This window comes from Gobio gobio (genome assembly GCF_949357685.1).
Source record: "Gobio gobio genome assembly, chromosome: 11".
NCBI classification, from domain to species: domain Eukaryota; kingdom Metazoa; phylum Chordata; class Actinopteri; order Cypriniformes; family Gobionidae; genus Gobio; species Gobio gobio.
Window position 1 is genome coordinate 48,909,663 of NC_137104.1, and position 15,681 is coordinate 48,925,343.

Below are 15,681 nucleotides of genomic sequence, written 5' to 3' on the forward strand. Positions count from 1 at the left end.
TCCTCGCCAACCGGCAGCAGTTTGTTCATGCGCTGTTACCTCCCCAACACCAGTCTGCCCCATTTCCACCCCCGGTGGACGACCCGGACACCGCAGCTGCTGTGACGGCCCGCCGACAGCGCGAGGACGGGTGGTGTTTCTACCACTCCAGGTTTGGGGCCAAGGCCAAGCAATGTCGCCAGCCTTGCAGTTTTGGAGCCCAGGGAAAAGCCAGGGCCGGCGCTCATTAGCAGCTATGGGCGTTGGCCGCGACTGCAAGCTGTTATTTATCACTGACGCCTTGTCTGGCCGGCGGCTGCTGGTCGATTCGGGGGCTCAGCGCAGCATCCTGCCAGCGAAGCCTGTGGACACCATGGCTGGCGGCCATGGCCCCCCGATGGATGCCGCTAACGGCACACCCATTCGTACTTATGGCACGAGGTATGTGGAAGTGTGTTTCGGCGGGCGGCGTTTTGGCTGGGATTTCGTCATGGCCGCTGTGTCTACGTCTCTCCTGGGGGCGGATTTCCTCTGCGCTTACAGGCTGTTGGTGGATGTAACGAACTGCCGCCTGATCGACGCCCTTTCTTTTGCTTCATACCCCTGCACGCTTGGAGGGGTGGGGGCGCTTTGTCTGTCAAACACGCTGGCCACTGGAGACCGGTATCAACGCCTACTGGCTGAGTTCCCTGACATCACCACGCCCACGTTCTCATCGGCGGTGGCTAAGCATGGCGTGGAGCACTACATTACCACAGTGGGCCCCCCGGTTTATGCACGGGCCCGGCGCCTCGACTCCGGCAAGCTCGCGATCGCCAGGGAGGAGTTCACCACCATGGAGCACCTCGGCATCGTGCGACGCTCCAACAGCCCGTGGGCTTCTCCTCTGCACATGGTGACCAAAGCTGATGGCGGTTGGCGTCCCTGTGGTGATTTCCGTCGCCTGAACAATGCCACCACCCCCGATCGGTACCCAGTGCCGCATATACAGGATTTCTCTGCCCACCTAGCCGGCGCCACCATCTTTTCGAAGGTGGACCTGGTTCGCGGTTACCACCAGGTGCCTGTCCACCCGCAGGATGTCCCCAAGACAGCAGTCATCACACCCTTTGGCCTTTTTGAATTTCTACGGATGCCTTTTGGCCTCAAGGGGGCAGCGCAGACGTTTCAGCGCCTCATGGACTCTGTGCTGCGGGACATGCCTTTCCTCTTTGTTTATTTGGACGACATTCTCGTGGCCAGCGCGTCCGCCGACGACCACCTGGCGCATCTCCGGCAGTTGTTTGGCCGGCTTAGTGAGCATGGTCTCATCATTAACCCGGCCAAGTGCGAGTTTGGCCAGTCGTCCATCACCTTCCTCGGCCACCACGTCACCCCGCAGGGGGCTGTTCCCCTCCCGGCCAAGGTGGACGCCGTAGCCAGTTTTCCACGCCCACGCACCGTGAAGTCCCTGCAGGAGTTTCTGGGCATGGTGAACTTCTACAACCGTTTCCTCCCCCATGCGGCCCAACTTATGCGACCCTTGTACGACGCCTTGCGGGGTGGAAAACCGGCGGACGTGTTGGATTGGTCCCCGGAGATGAATGGGGCCCTGGAGGCTGCCAAAACCGCGCTGGCCAACGCTGCTCTGCTGGCACACCCGTCTCCGACCGCCCCAGTTGCTCTTACCACGGACGCCTCTGATTATGCCGTGGGAGCTGTGTGTGAGCAGTGGGTAGGAGGAGCCTGGCAGCCGCTGGCCTTTTTCAGCAGGAAGCTCCGTGACAATGAGAGGAAATACAGCACCTTCGACAGGGAGCTCCTGGGTCTTTTCCTCGCTACCCGTCATTTCCGTTTCCTGTTGGAGGGCCGGCGGTTCACGGCTTTCGTTGACCACAAGCCGCTGACGTTCGCCATGGCCAAGTCTTCGGAGCCATGGTCTGGTCGACAGCAGCGCCAGCTCTCTGCCATCTCAGAGTACACCACTGACATTCAGCATGTGGCCGGCAAAGATAATTTAGTCGCCGACTGCCTCTCCCGGGCAGTCACTGGATCCGTCCACTTGGGTCTCGACTACGCAGCCATGGCTGAGGATCAGTCTGCGGACTCGGAGGTACAAGCCTACAGGACGGCCCCCACGGCGCTGCTCATGAAAGATGTGGCGTTTGACACAGCCAACGCTACACTCCTCTGCGATGTCTCCACTGGCCAACCGCGCCCCATGGTACCTGCTGGCTGGAGGCGAAAGGTTTTTGACGCCATCCACGGCCTTTCCCACCCCGGGGTGAAGGCCTCTACCAAGCTGGTGGGGGCCAAGTTCGTCTGGCCAGGCCTGCGGAGGGACGTTAGGGCCTGGGCTGCTGCCTGTGTGGCGTGCCAGCGCGCAAAGGTGACTCGTCATACTAAGGCACCTTTGGCACCCTTCAAAGTGCCAGAGAGACGTTTTGATCACGTGAATGTGGACCTGGTGGGCCCACTGCCCCCCTCCCGTGGTTATACTTACCTCCTCACTATGGTGGACAGGACAACTAGGTGGCCAGAAGTGGTTCCCCTGTCCTCCATTACATCAGCCGAAGTAGCCCGGGCATTCATTATGGCTTGGGTGGCCCGTTTCGGAACACCGTCCGACCTCTCTTCGGACCGGGGTCCACAGTTCACATCAGAGCTTTGGACGGCGGTCGCCGAGGTTCTGGGGGTGAAGCTTCACCGTACCACAGCCTACAACCCACAAAGCAACGGACTTTGCGAGCGGTTTCATCGGGACATGAAGGCTGCGCTCAGGGCTAGCCTTACGGACAACAACTGGGTTGACCGCCTCCCATGGGTTATGCTTGGCCTTCGCTCCGCCCCCAAGGAAGATCTTCAAGCCTCATCAGCCGAGCTGGTGTACGGCCAGCCCCTGCGCGTTCCGGGGGAGTTTCTTCCAGGTGCCACGGCCCCTTGGTCGGTTGCCGCCCATCGTGCTGTGTCCAGGAACATTGCCGACGCTTTTGTTCCCATTCCAACGTCTCACCATGGCCTCCCCCAGTCCTACGTGCCTAAGGATTTACCGTCAGCCAAGTACGTTTTTATCCGCCACGATGGCCATCGTACCCCGCTGCAGCCCCCCTACGATGGGCCCTTCCGTGTCCTGGCCGGAGGGTCTAAGAACTTTGTTGTGGATATGGGGGGCAGGCCTGAGCGGGTGGCTATAGACCGTCTCAAGCCTGCTCATGTGGACATTGGCGAACCGCTTCAGCTGGCCCAGCCCCCACGGAGAGGGCGACCTCCAGCAGCAGCCTCGGCCCCTGCCCTCTCCCCTGGCACGGTCTCTGCCCCGCCCCTTGCCCCTTGCCCTTTTCCTGTTAAGCGCAGCCGGTACGGTCGCCTGGTCCGCCCCCCTATACGTTGACTCTTAGGGACTGTTATGAGCTGGATTGTTCTATTTTGAGTACCCGTTCGGTATGGGCCTGTTATTATGGGTGAATTCTGGGGGGGCCTGTGTGGTGACCCACAAGTTAAATAGAGAGACATTCACCTAGAGACTGTACCTTTAAGGGAGCGGGGTTTTGAGTTAAGCACTTCCGGGTTAACGTTGTGTGACTGTTGTTTACATTACACTGTAAAGTAATGAATGTTTGAAGTGGATAGTAAAGTCGACTCGACGCATCTCTGTCTCCAGTCTCCTCACTTATAACACTCCACATATCCTTTGTTTAGTCATATGTAATCGTAGTATTAATCTTTATTAAAACCATGATATCCACGTTTTGATTGTCATTGTTTTGCTCACAGAACACAGAGTCCCTTTAATGTCAGATCTAAGCTACGAGCTCTTATGCATCGTTGAATGCTTTAATTAATACCATAACTCGGAAAGTTTGTCCTTTGTGGCCAGAGGGATAAACTTCCCGAAAATTGGGTAGGAAGAATAGACCTAGTGAGTGGATAAAGAATTGCAGCTCGTTCTTTAAACGGAACGGAGAGGAATTTTGAATCAACTCCCTAGAGGTTATTCTGTGATTATTTAATATAGATATATCTGTAGTTAATTGCAATAAATTGTTGTTAACCATACATATATTATATATTGCATAAATAGCGAGGTTAGGTATTCCCCTTTTGGGTGATTTTGGAGATTTGTGATTAGATTATAACCCGTTGTGATTAATCATAAATCCCTAAATATTAATACCCACAATTCCCTATTGAGCAAGTTTTTAATTTAAATATATGTAACCCTAAGACGCTACATCACCCTGGCGGGCGCCAGGCGCACCCTCATGGTGTTCGTGTCCCAAACTACGCAGAGAAAAGTGGTACTCTGTTGTGGAGATAGCACACTTTTCTTTGCATTTAACCTCAGCCCCAACGCCTTCATATGAGCGAGAACAGCATCTCTGAGCCGCTAGATGTTCCGACGCTGCTAGGATCAGCCAGTCATCTATGTAGCTCAGAACGCGGATGCCCTGGAGTCTCAAAGGAGCCAGAGCTGCATCCACGCACTTTGTGAAGGTGCGGGGTGATAACGCTAGGCTGAATGGAAGAAACTGATATTGATATGCTTCGCCCCCGAAAGCAAACCAGAGGAACTTCCTGTGTTGAGGAAGGATGGAGACATGGAAGTATGCATCTTTTAGATCCATCGTGACACTCCAGTCCTCGGACCTGATCTGACACACAATCTGTTTCAAAGTGAGCATTTTGAACTTCAACCTTTTTACTGCCCGATTTAGCTGACGCAGATCTAGAATAGGACGCAGCCCTCCATCCTTCTTTGGAACTATGAAGTACCGGCTGTAAAACCCTGACTCTCTGCTGTGGGGAGGAACCCTTTCTATAGCCTCTTTTCGCAGAAGCGTCTGTACTTCTTGCTCCATTACCAGAGCCTGCTCGGAGTTTACCACTGTGGATACTACCCCGTTGAACTTGGGCGGGTGTGACCCGAACTGAATTTTGTACCCTTTTTCTATTGTATGCAGGACCCAATCTGAGATATTTGGCAGAAGTTTCCACGCTGCCAGAAAAGCTACTAAGGGAACCAGCCTCTCGAGGCTGGCCACTGGAGTTTGTTGTGTGGGCAGCCCGGTGGCCTGAAACGGCGTGCCGGCAGGAAGCAACCGAACTGACCCACTTTGGACCCTCCTCGGAGGGTGCGAGCATCCCCGCGCCGCTATGTTTCCGGGCGGACGTTGAGATTTGCGCTCGCTGAGGACCGTTGCGCCCTGAAGCACCAGAGGTGGCAGGGTTGGCATAACGGCCCCCTGATGGCACCGAGAGGAGACAGGTGCCTCGACACACCGCTTCCCCTCGGAGGGGACTGCCATCAGAAGCCTGACACCTTTGCCTCAGGACTTCTTCGCCGAAGCCTTCCTAGAGATAATCACAGTCCTCAGATCTGCTCTACCTCGGGAAGACTTCGGCTGAGAGCGCTGTCCCGGCCCCCAGTCTCTCTGTGGGGGAGCGCGGGTATCAATACTCTCCTTCTGTTGTGCTCTGCATGAAAAGTGGGATTTTCGACTTGTATGTACAGTGCAGCAGTAATGTCTCTTATGTTGCCCTCCAAAAACGTCAAAAAGAAGTGCCCAACACATTCGGGAAACACAGGCGTATATAGTGAGTTGCCCTGTATTTCGGTATCACCTCTAATCTGGATTGCAAAGTGGCACAGAGTTCGGAGAGCTCCAGGCTGCGAGAGGGCGGTGGCCGCACAATCCATCCAGACACCCCGTCAACAATGCCGTCTTCCTCATCAGACATATGAGTTCAATGGTTGCGGACTTCCAAATGTCCATCTCATCCTCAGCCAGCACACTTCGTCTCGCTTCCAGCAACTGTAATACAATCCATAAAGACAATAAGCAACCTGAAAAATACTCACATTGACAAAAAACGGATCTAATATAATAAATCTTACCCTTTTTCTTCTTGATCGACTCCGAGCTAAACTTCGCAGTTTCCGCTCCGGCGTGTCGATTCATAATACGTCTTACAGGCAGCTGGAAAACAATTAAATGAGACTGGTATTAATAAAAACAGTCACGGTAAAAATTAAACAAGGAATGAGAAAAACATTAGAAGTTATACTTACACACAATGTCGTCATGATCAGCGGTTAAATCTGGACTCGCGGAAATCGCTCCAAGCAGATAAGAGGTCACGGCTTCGTTATGAGGCGAGGATAGTCTGTGAAAACAAAATGTGGAGTTTTAAGCTCGGAAATATTAACTCATCCATGTCCTTATACAGCTGAATAAAAGCATATTCTTTAACGTTACATTACCCATGCTCTGGTTCATAGCGCCTGCAGTTTGCCTCAGAGTTGTGAAGACGCCAGACAGCCTTCTGAAAATTAGTCGAAAAAGTTGGTCGCGTCCATGAAGAGGAGTTGAAGGGGAGCTGAAGGCGAGACGGCGTCCTGTCATTGTTGATCACGAAAAAGCAAGCAGCAAAAACACAGGAAATGTAAAAAAGAAAAAAAAAGTTTAAAGCTCGTCTTCACTTCTTGTACGCGTCATGGCCATGACCTCGCACGTGATTGGACTAGGGCGAGAAGCTCTACTATGGAACGCGCCCAGGGCCAAATCTCTTTATACGAAACACGTGACTTTTGACTGTGTCAACACGCACTGTTTGTCCGCGTCAACGCAGCAATTTTTTACGTGTTTCTTTTGTATGTGTAGACATGCACATTCTGGTCGTGTTAAGGCGTCAGTTGTCGTCGCGTTACTTTAGTACGTGTAAAGACGCACAGTTTTAACATGTTAAGAAGACACATTTGAACGTGTTTCTTAACGCGCACATTCTGTACATGTCGAAGTGTAATATATTTTTTTTAAAGCAGACTTACCTTTAGATGTAGCCTAGGCTACATACATATTAATATAAGATATTAATTAATTGCTTAACTGACTACTGTGCTAGAGTAAAGTAGCCTAATGTTACAATGTATATTAAGTAAATGCTTAATATTATACAATTATTATAATTTATCTATATGGGTTATTGTTTGATTTTTAAAGTTAGGCTATATATAATTTCTAAAAGTATATATAGGCTAATTTACACAGCACATATTTATAACTGAAAACACACACACACACACACACACACACACACACACACACACACACACACACACACACACACACACACACACATGTTTGTTTTTGTGAAATGTGAGGACATTCCATAGGCGTAATGGTTTTTATACCGTACAAACCGTATTTTCTATCCCCTTACACTGCCCCTGCCCCTGCCCCTAAACCTAGCCCTCACAGGAGACTGTGCAGTTCACTTTCTGTGAAAAAAAACTTGTTCTGTGTGATTTATAAGCATTTTGAAAAGTGAGGACATGGGGAACGTCCTCATATTTCACCCTCTTTTTGTAATACCTATGTCATACCCATGTCATTATACACATTTGTGTCCTGATATTTCACGAAAACATGCCCACACACACACACACACACACACACACACACACACACACACACACACACACACACACACACACACACACACACACACACACACACACACACACACACACACACACACACACACACACACACAACTTTATTCACTTTCACATAATAATGTTTTTGTAATTTGGTGTTTAGTTTGTTGTATAGTTTGTTTATACTGTTCTGTCTCTGTTTTGTTTCCAGGAACATCTGATGAGTGCTTTAATAAAAGAACTTCATTATATTTAAAATATGTTTTGATATTCATTTTATTTATATTATTAATATTTTATTTACCCATAAACGTGTCTTTAGGAAGCCGTAAGTTATAGAGACAAGAATAACTTTTGCCATTTAAATGCCACATTCATTTACTGAGGACCTATACAGCCAATGATCATGTGTGAAAACACTTATACATAAATTGATTACTTAGAAATCAAAACTCAGGTTTGAGAAAGAAAGAATATGCATACAACAAAATATATTGTTTCATAGCAGCTTCAGTAACAATTTCAAAACAAATTCTGCTGTAAAGCGGCTCTAACAAGCCAATATAGTGTCAATATTCAGCTCAAGTGACTTCAGTGTTGATTCAGTACAGTTGATTTCATTTCAACTGTAAAATTCCTCAGTTGTGCATATTTGTGTGTTGTTAGTTATATGCAAAAACAACATTTTTGGAAGAGTTAAAATAGTTTTGCACAAGTGTTGCTTTTGCAAGCGATGTCTGATGCTTTGCATGTTGTGCAGGGGTGCGGGAAGTGGGGGTGCTGAGGGTGCTGCAGCACCCCCTGGTTTCAAAGGATTGCAATGCACATTTTTGTTCATTTACATTTATTCATTTTTAGGATTTAATCATTTATTTGTAATAAACATTTTAAGTGGCCCATTAAAAAGTATTATTTATATGTTGAATTATGTTTTTAAAACAACAGGTCATATTGTGACCGTTGCGGTGTGTGCGTATAGAAAGAGCGGTAATATTTCCTCCAGTGGAGAGCGCCTTTCTGGAGATTCCGTTGATTTCTGAAGCTCATTCCGCTCAGCACCGCGCGCTCAACCCAGAACTCTGCGACATTCTTGATCAAATATAGGCCTATCTGAAATAGGGCTGCCCCAGACTAAGGTTTTTTCTTTTTTCTTTTCTAGTAGGCTAGTTGTTCATTTAAGCCGTTGTTCACGCAGCCCGCCGCCTCCATGTCATTGTCTGTTATAGGCTATTTGCTTATTATTTATTAATTCCGGGCAATTTGGTTGATCAAATATTTATTAAAATTAAGATACAATGTATACAAAACGAAATTCAATGTAAGGCTTTCAACAAAACAAAACTTATTGCAGTATTATTTAACTTATTGAAGACCCCCGTCTTCTGATAAAGGCTATGCATCTTTTGTGTCCCGTTCACTTTTCAACGTAGCCTACATTTAATAAAAAAATAACATTATAATATTTAAACTGAAACTAAATACGTGTTTTAATGGCTACAAGCAGTGTTGGGTGTAACTAGTAACTAATAATTAGTTACTGTAATTTTCCCTTGAAAAAGTAAAGAAAAGGGATTATTTTTTCTGTAATTTAATTACAGTTAGGCTACTTCTGAAGTAATTGAACTAAATACTAAATACAATTATATATAATACAATAATGGAATTAACATCAACATTTAAAGTCTAACTTTAAAATGCATGTTTTTATGTATCCTTCTAACATTTGTAATACTTTGGTCAGAATAATTGATGTAGTTTTATATTATTTATTTTAATGAATTAAAAGAACTGTTTCAAGTCTATCCTTGAATCGCTTAACTAGTCGAGGTTGATATAGATTTGGGAAGTAGCCTAATTAGTAAGTAATTAAATAAATTTTGGAGAGAGTAATTTGTAGCTACAGTAGGCTAATCAAATTACACTATTGAAGATGTAATTATTAACTAGTAATTCATAACTTTTTTAGAGTAACTTACCCAACACTGGCTACAAGTAGGCCTATAGGCTACAGAGAAATGTCATATCGGAGCGGGATTTGAGCGCACGTCATTTTACCGGTGGGCGGTTGCTTACATGCTCTGGTAGGTAGGCAGTTTTTTTGCGTCAATTTGTATTTCCTGTAAACCCCCATCCCCCCATCCCCCCCATCAAAAATCACAGCACCCCCAACCTAAAACATCTTCCCGCGCCCCAGATGTTGTGTGTTTTGTGTGTAGAGTTACAAGAAATTGAGCCATATTTTCAGAAATTGTGTGTAAGCAATTAGATAAAACTGTAAATGAATCCTGTTTATTTTAGTTCAGGACTCATAGTCCAGGGGCCTCATTTATAAAACTTTGCGTAGGATTTGCGTCAGAAGTGGCGTACGGATGAAAAATAGGACGTGCGTACGCACAGAAATATTCGGATTTATAAAACCGTGCGCACGCACATCCTACGCAGTTTTCCCTTAATAAATCACAATCAATTCTAAATGTAGCGCAGCTTTTGCGGCTTCATGTCACGCCCATAGTTGCCCATAAATAGTCCGTGAAACGCCCACAAGTTAATATTCATCGATTGCGAAATCATGGCAAATACAGAGAGGAAATCAAAAAAACGTAACTTCACTCAATGTGAAGTAGAAATTATCGTTGGTGAGGTGGAAAAGAGGAGAAAAATATTTTTTGGAGGGCACAGTGTGGGCATTACTAATGCCAAAAAGGCACTTGAGTGGCAAAAGGTTGCAGACGCCGTAAATGCTGTCGCCTCACAACCTCGGACCGTGGCCGAAATAAAAAAGAAATGGTCGGACATCAAAGTCGAGGCAAAAAAGCGTCTAGCGCTCCATCGCCAGAGTGTGTCTGCCACACCGCAGCTGAGCCCTCTTGATGAGAGACTGGCGGCAATTATTGGGGAATCCCTATTAATCCCTATCCCTATTATCTACGTGGAAATGGGAAATAGTTCAGTGCAAATGTAATTTCTTGCAGCTTTCTGAATGGTTGAGACATACGTCATATGTTATTTTATCGAAAATAAAACAAACTAAAGGCATATGCATGAATACCATGATTCCGTAGCTGATGAAGAAATTTTTACTATGAAAACAACTTTCCCTATCATCTATCTATCTATCTATCTATCTATCTATCTATCTATCTATCTATCTATCTATCTATCTATCTATCTATCTATCTATCTATCTATCTATCTATCTATCTATCTATCTATCTATCTATCTATCTATCTATCTATCTATCTATCTATCTATCTATCTATCTATCTATCATCTAATTGCATCTATATCTGCTCCGCCAGACGGACACATTGACGTTCTGTTTACCATATTATTTATGAGGATGAATTGCATAACATGCCAATATTGTTGCAGAACATATTTCACTTTTTTTTTTTTGCATGTTGTAATTTTCGTTTGATTTTGTTTGTTTTACACTGCAGATCGATCAAACAGGTGTTCGTGTAGGCTGTTCATTGTAAGTCTTGCTTTGTTAAGTCTTCATGTTATTTATGAGAGGCAGTATAGCCATTTCTTTTACACAACGGTCTACAGTTTCACACACTTTCTTGTGTTTCTTCCATCTGCCGACGGTGTCGCCATTTCTCATTTAACCCGTTTTTGTGCGTACGCCTGGGTCAGAGCTTGCGTGAAGGACCGCACATTTTCCCGTCAAGTTTGCTTGTTATAAATACCAATTATTGCGTAGAGAGAGGCGTACGCCTTCTTTTGTGCGTACGCAACATTTATAAATGAGGCCCCAGGGTCCTCATTTATCAACAGTGCGTAGAAAAGGTTCTATATTTTGTCCTACGAATGAAATTTAGAATGTGCCTAAGTACAAGAAATTCCGTATTTATCAAATGTGCGTACACAGTTCTTACGCACATGAGTAAGCAATCATTGTTGATAAATCCCCCATGTGCGTAAGTACCATGCTCGTTCACGTTCACAGTCATTAGCATTCGGAAACGCCTCCAATGAACCATATGTGGTGACAACACATCCCTTCAAAAATCATGTGATTGTGTTTTTTTCCTCACCACAATTGGCAAAGAAGAGGAACTTCACAAACACAGAATGAGTCACGCAACAACGTTTAACAACGACAAATTTGCATCACAAATGATTTGCACATTAACAGAATGAAACGATTTTCTATTTACATCATTCAATTTGTTGGTTGATGGTGCTTTTCTGGCGATGTGGGTGCAGTCTATGGCTCCAATAATGTTTGGGAATCTGGCGATAGATAGCTTGAAAGCCCCATTTTATTTCGGCTTGTTGAGGATTTCGGTAAGGGAACGGGATGTAGGTTGGGTCCAAGGAAATGATTGCATACAACATTTGTCACAGCTGTCTTTTATGGGGTTTGATACCAATTACGCATCGTGTTTACAATTACAAAATATATATATACATTTAGTGTTTTATAATAAAAGAAAATACAGGACATATATAGATTGCTTAATGCATAGGCCTACTGTGACACTCTTAAATGCTTTTTTATGTGTAGTATCGCTATTCTACCACTAGATTATCTGCGTAAGCATGCTCAGATGTGTGCTTAAATTTACACACATTTCTACGTATAAGTACAAGTTGGTAAATCCCATGCTTTGCGTGAAACTGTTCTTACGCACTCACTACGCACATATCTGTGCGTACACACCATTGATAAATGAGGCCCCAGGTGTTAGTAATATGTGCTTAATCTTTGTTCCAGGCAACAATTTTTTAACTCACGATTAACTAGATTAAGGCCTACTCTTGGCATAATTTAAACCCTGTCCAGGAAAACACCTCTTGAAAATCTGCATTGATAATTCATAAAATGTGGTGTGAGCTCAATTTAAATGACAATTATAGAAAAATACAATCTGACTTAACTATTAACACACAAACTTGTACTTTTCACATTTATGATTAATAGCCATTTAGAAATCATTCACAGTGCAGTGTGGAAAAATTTATTTTGGTATGTAAACTGTATGTTTTACTTGATTTATTTGTGTGCTTTGGTTCATTGTCTTGTTGCATCACATAACCTTTCTAAAGGTTGAAGACATGAACTGCTGTCCTGTATTTTTTTTTTTACATAACATTGGTTATTGCTAATGACATACAGAGTAATTAATCTACACTGTGAGCCTGGACAAGTTGAATCTACTTAAAACATTGGAGCAAACTGGTTGCCCTAAAAATGTAGTAATGTGAACTAAAACGAGTACATTTAACTTAAAATGTTTTAGTTAAAAAAATTCAGAACCTAGATAAAACTCCCCCTGCTGCTACTCTGATTTGCATTTGTGTAGCTCACAGCATCTTCATTTACATGTTAAGAATTAAGGGGAGGGGGGGTCATGGGGGGACAACTGCCAAGCAAGGCCCACGTCAATTTACGACAATTTACGGCAGTTTTCGGTGTTGCCTGCAAATTGCCGTGCATAGTCGTAAACCTGAAGTTCCACGGCAATCTAAAGTGCCACATACTGACGAAAATCCCACTTTTCATGCAGTGAGGAGGACACACTCAGCTGGGGCTGCTCCCGCCCAGCAGCCCCAGAGACATGAGACTTTCTGGGGAGAAATTTTTGAAACGCAGCTGACTGCTTTTTGGCTTCTTGGAACCTCTCGACGACTGTGTTTACAGAGTCGCCGAAGAGGCCGGCAGGGGAGATAGGAGAATCTAACAAAAACTTCTTGTCCCTTTCCTTAATGTCAGACAAATTAAGCCATAAATGCCTCTCCGTGGCCACCAGGGCTGCCATAGAACGGCCGATGGATTTGGCCGTCTCCTTGGCGGCTCGAAGAGACAGATCAGCAGCTCTCCTAATCTCTGCTATCGTTTCTCTCCCCACTTCTTCACATTCATCATCAATATCTTTCAACAGGTTGGCTTGATAAGCTTGTAACACCGCCATAGTGTGTAAACATGCGGCTGCCTGACCTGCTGCCGAGTATGCCCTACCCACTAAAGCCGACGTTGTTCTGACCGGCTTAGTGGGCAACTGCGGGGCTTTTAGCAATGATGCAGACTCAGGGGAGAGATTGCTCGCAAGCGTCTCTTCCACCCGAGGCATCGCCGCATAACCATGCTGCTTCAACCCCATAATGTTTGAATATGCAGTAGTAGTGGGGTTGAATGGTCTAAATCAGTGGTTCTCAAACTTTTTATACCAAGTACCACCTCAGAAAATATTTTGCTCTCCAAGTACCACCATAATGACCAACATTAAAATACAGCAGCGCAGTAGGCCTAACTATTCAGCTACAGCTCTTCACAGCTCAAAAACAAGGCAGTTTATTCCTAATAAGAATATTTATTGTTGTCAGCCAGTCGAATGAGCAGTTTGGATCGCCAAATTTCAGCAGTTTGGCGGTTTGACACGCGATCCGAATCATGATTTGGCTCACTGATTCATAACGCTTTGAAGCTTCATGAGGCCGTGTTTTGAAATCGTCATCACTATATAGGTCGTTATTTAGGGTTTTTTTGCGCACAAAAACTATTCTCGCCCGATTCATAAAGTTATTTTAGAACCACTGTAGTGAGATGGACTTTGTAACGACGTCTTTAGTACCTTTTAAGGGTCTTGAGAGTGTACCGTGCATTGTGCCAATGGAGGCCTTTCAGAGCCATCAGATTTCAACTAAAATATCTTCATTTGTGTTCCGAAGACAAACGGAGGTCTGAAGAGCTGCCTGTGCATGCTCCGGCCCCAAACACATAACACAGAGCAGATGTGTATCCCCACCCGTGATGTAACGAGGGCAGGGACTAACACACTGTCTGAACTGTTGACTCGCCTTTTTTTTTTTTTGAGAGACACACAATAAATTGAACAAACGATTTTACATAGAGCGCTTGTGAAGACACAGAAGCTGACACTGTTTGGTTCAGGGGTGCTTTATAGTTTCCTGGTCAATGACGCCACCCACCTATGACGTCCCGTCACGCCATTGGACTGATTTTACGAATGCTTCATGACGCAATCACGCAGAGGTGATCCCACAACGCTTTTACGCAGCGCGAGTTCCCTTGAAAGGGAACAATAAATGCTTCACTCTTTGTGGATACATTCTGTTCCCTGAACATCTTGGATCACATTATTATTAAATTTAATTTAAGTTAAATAAAACTTTCATAGCATAAAAAAACCCATACTGTTAATTTAGCTGCACAGAATACAAAGTGCACACTAGTCAAAAGCAAATCAGTGTGAATAAAAACATAGAAATGTAGGCTATATTTATGGTAACTTCAATGCTGAAATTATATATTCTTCCAGAACAAGGTATTTTATTTAACTTGATTTGCTTGCCTTGCACTTTACGGTAAGATAATATGTAGAATGATAAAATTCCATAAGCAAATGAGTGAGTGGATTTTAATTGGACTGGCCTGGCCATTGATATCAGTGACTGAATTCAAATAAATGAATGATAATGTGAATGTACCACTTTGTAAGGTCAATTAAAACACTAAAACTTGATCTTGAGTGTCACAGGTCGGGGCGGGCCAACCCAGACTGCACCCACCCCTGAAAAACCCGGGAACCACCTCGAGGAACGTGTCAAGGACCAGACAGACAAGGGAATAAAATACAGTTTATTTATTATATTAAAAGATCAATGAATTGGATAGGTCCTAATTAAAATCTTCTTCTTGCCGCCAGGACAGTTCAAGAGTCTCTAGACCTCCCGGGACGGGAGGGGAGGGACGATCGTGACGGACCGGAGGCTCGTCGGAGGGGAATCAGGGGGGAATCCCCGCGCCGTCCAGGTAGGTCACTGGGTAAGTACTCCTCTACGGGACTCAAGAGGGGAGGCCGTGACGATTACAGATTTGCAACTCTCTATGACATAAAAAATAAGATCCCTTTATTCTCAGCTTACAAATATACTGGGCATCAGACAGGGCCAAAACAACCTCCATTTAAGACAGAGCCACAGGTGATGTTGCAATTTTTTTTTCCCAATTCAAAAGCTGGAATGAGTGAAGCATTTGCCAATCAGGCTTACAACGGAGACTATGTGAATGACCAAAATCTGGATTGTTGACACTTATTTCAATGCAGTCATGCAGCTGATGAAGACACTTTCAAATCTACATTCACACTGACCAATGCTGTGCCGCAGTACATTAACTTTAACGGTGGCAGCTGGAAAGACATGGAGCAAACAGTTAGAGGTATCAAGGATTCTCAATGCCGTGATGAAAATAACCCTAAGGAGATCTTGGCCTATGTGTTGACTGGAGCTGTGCCAAACACAGAAAAACCAC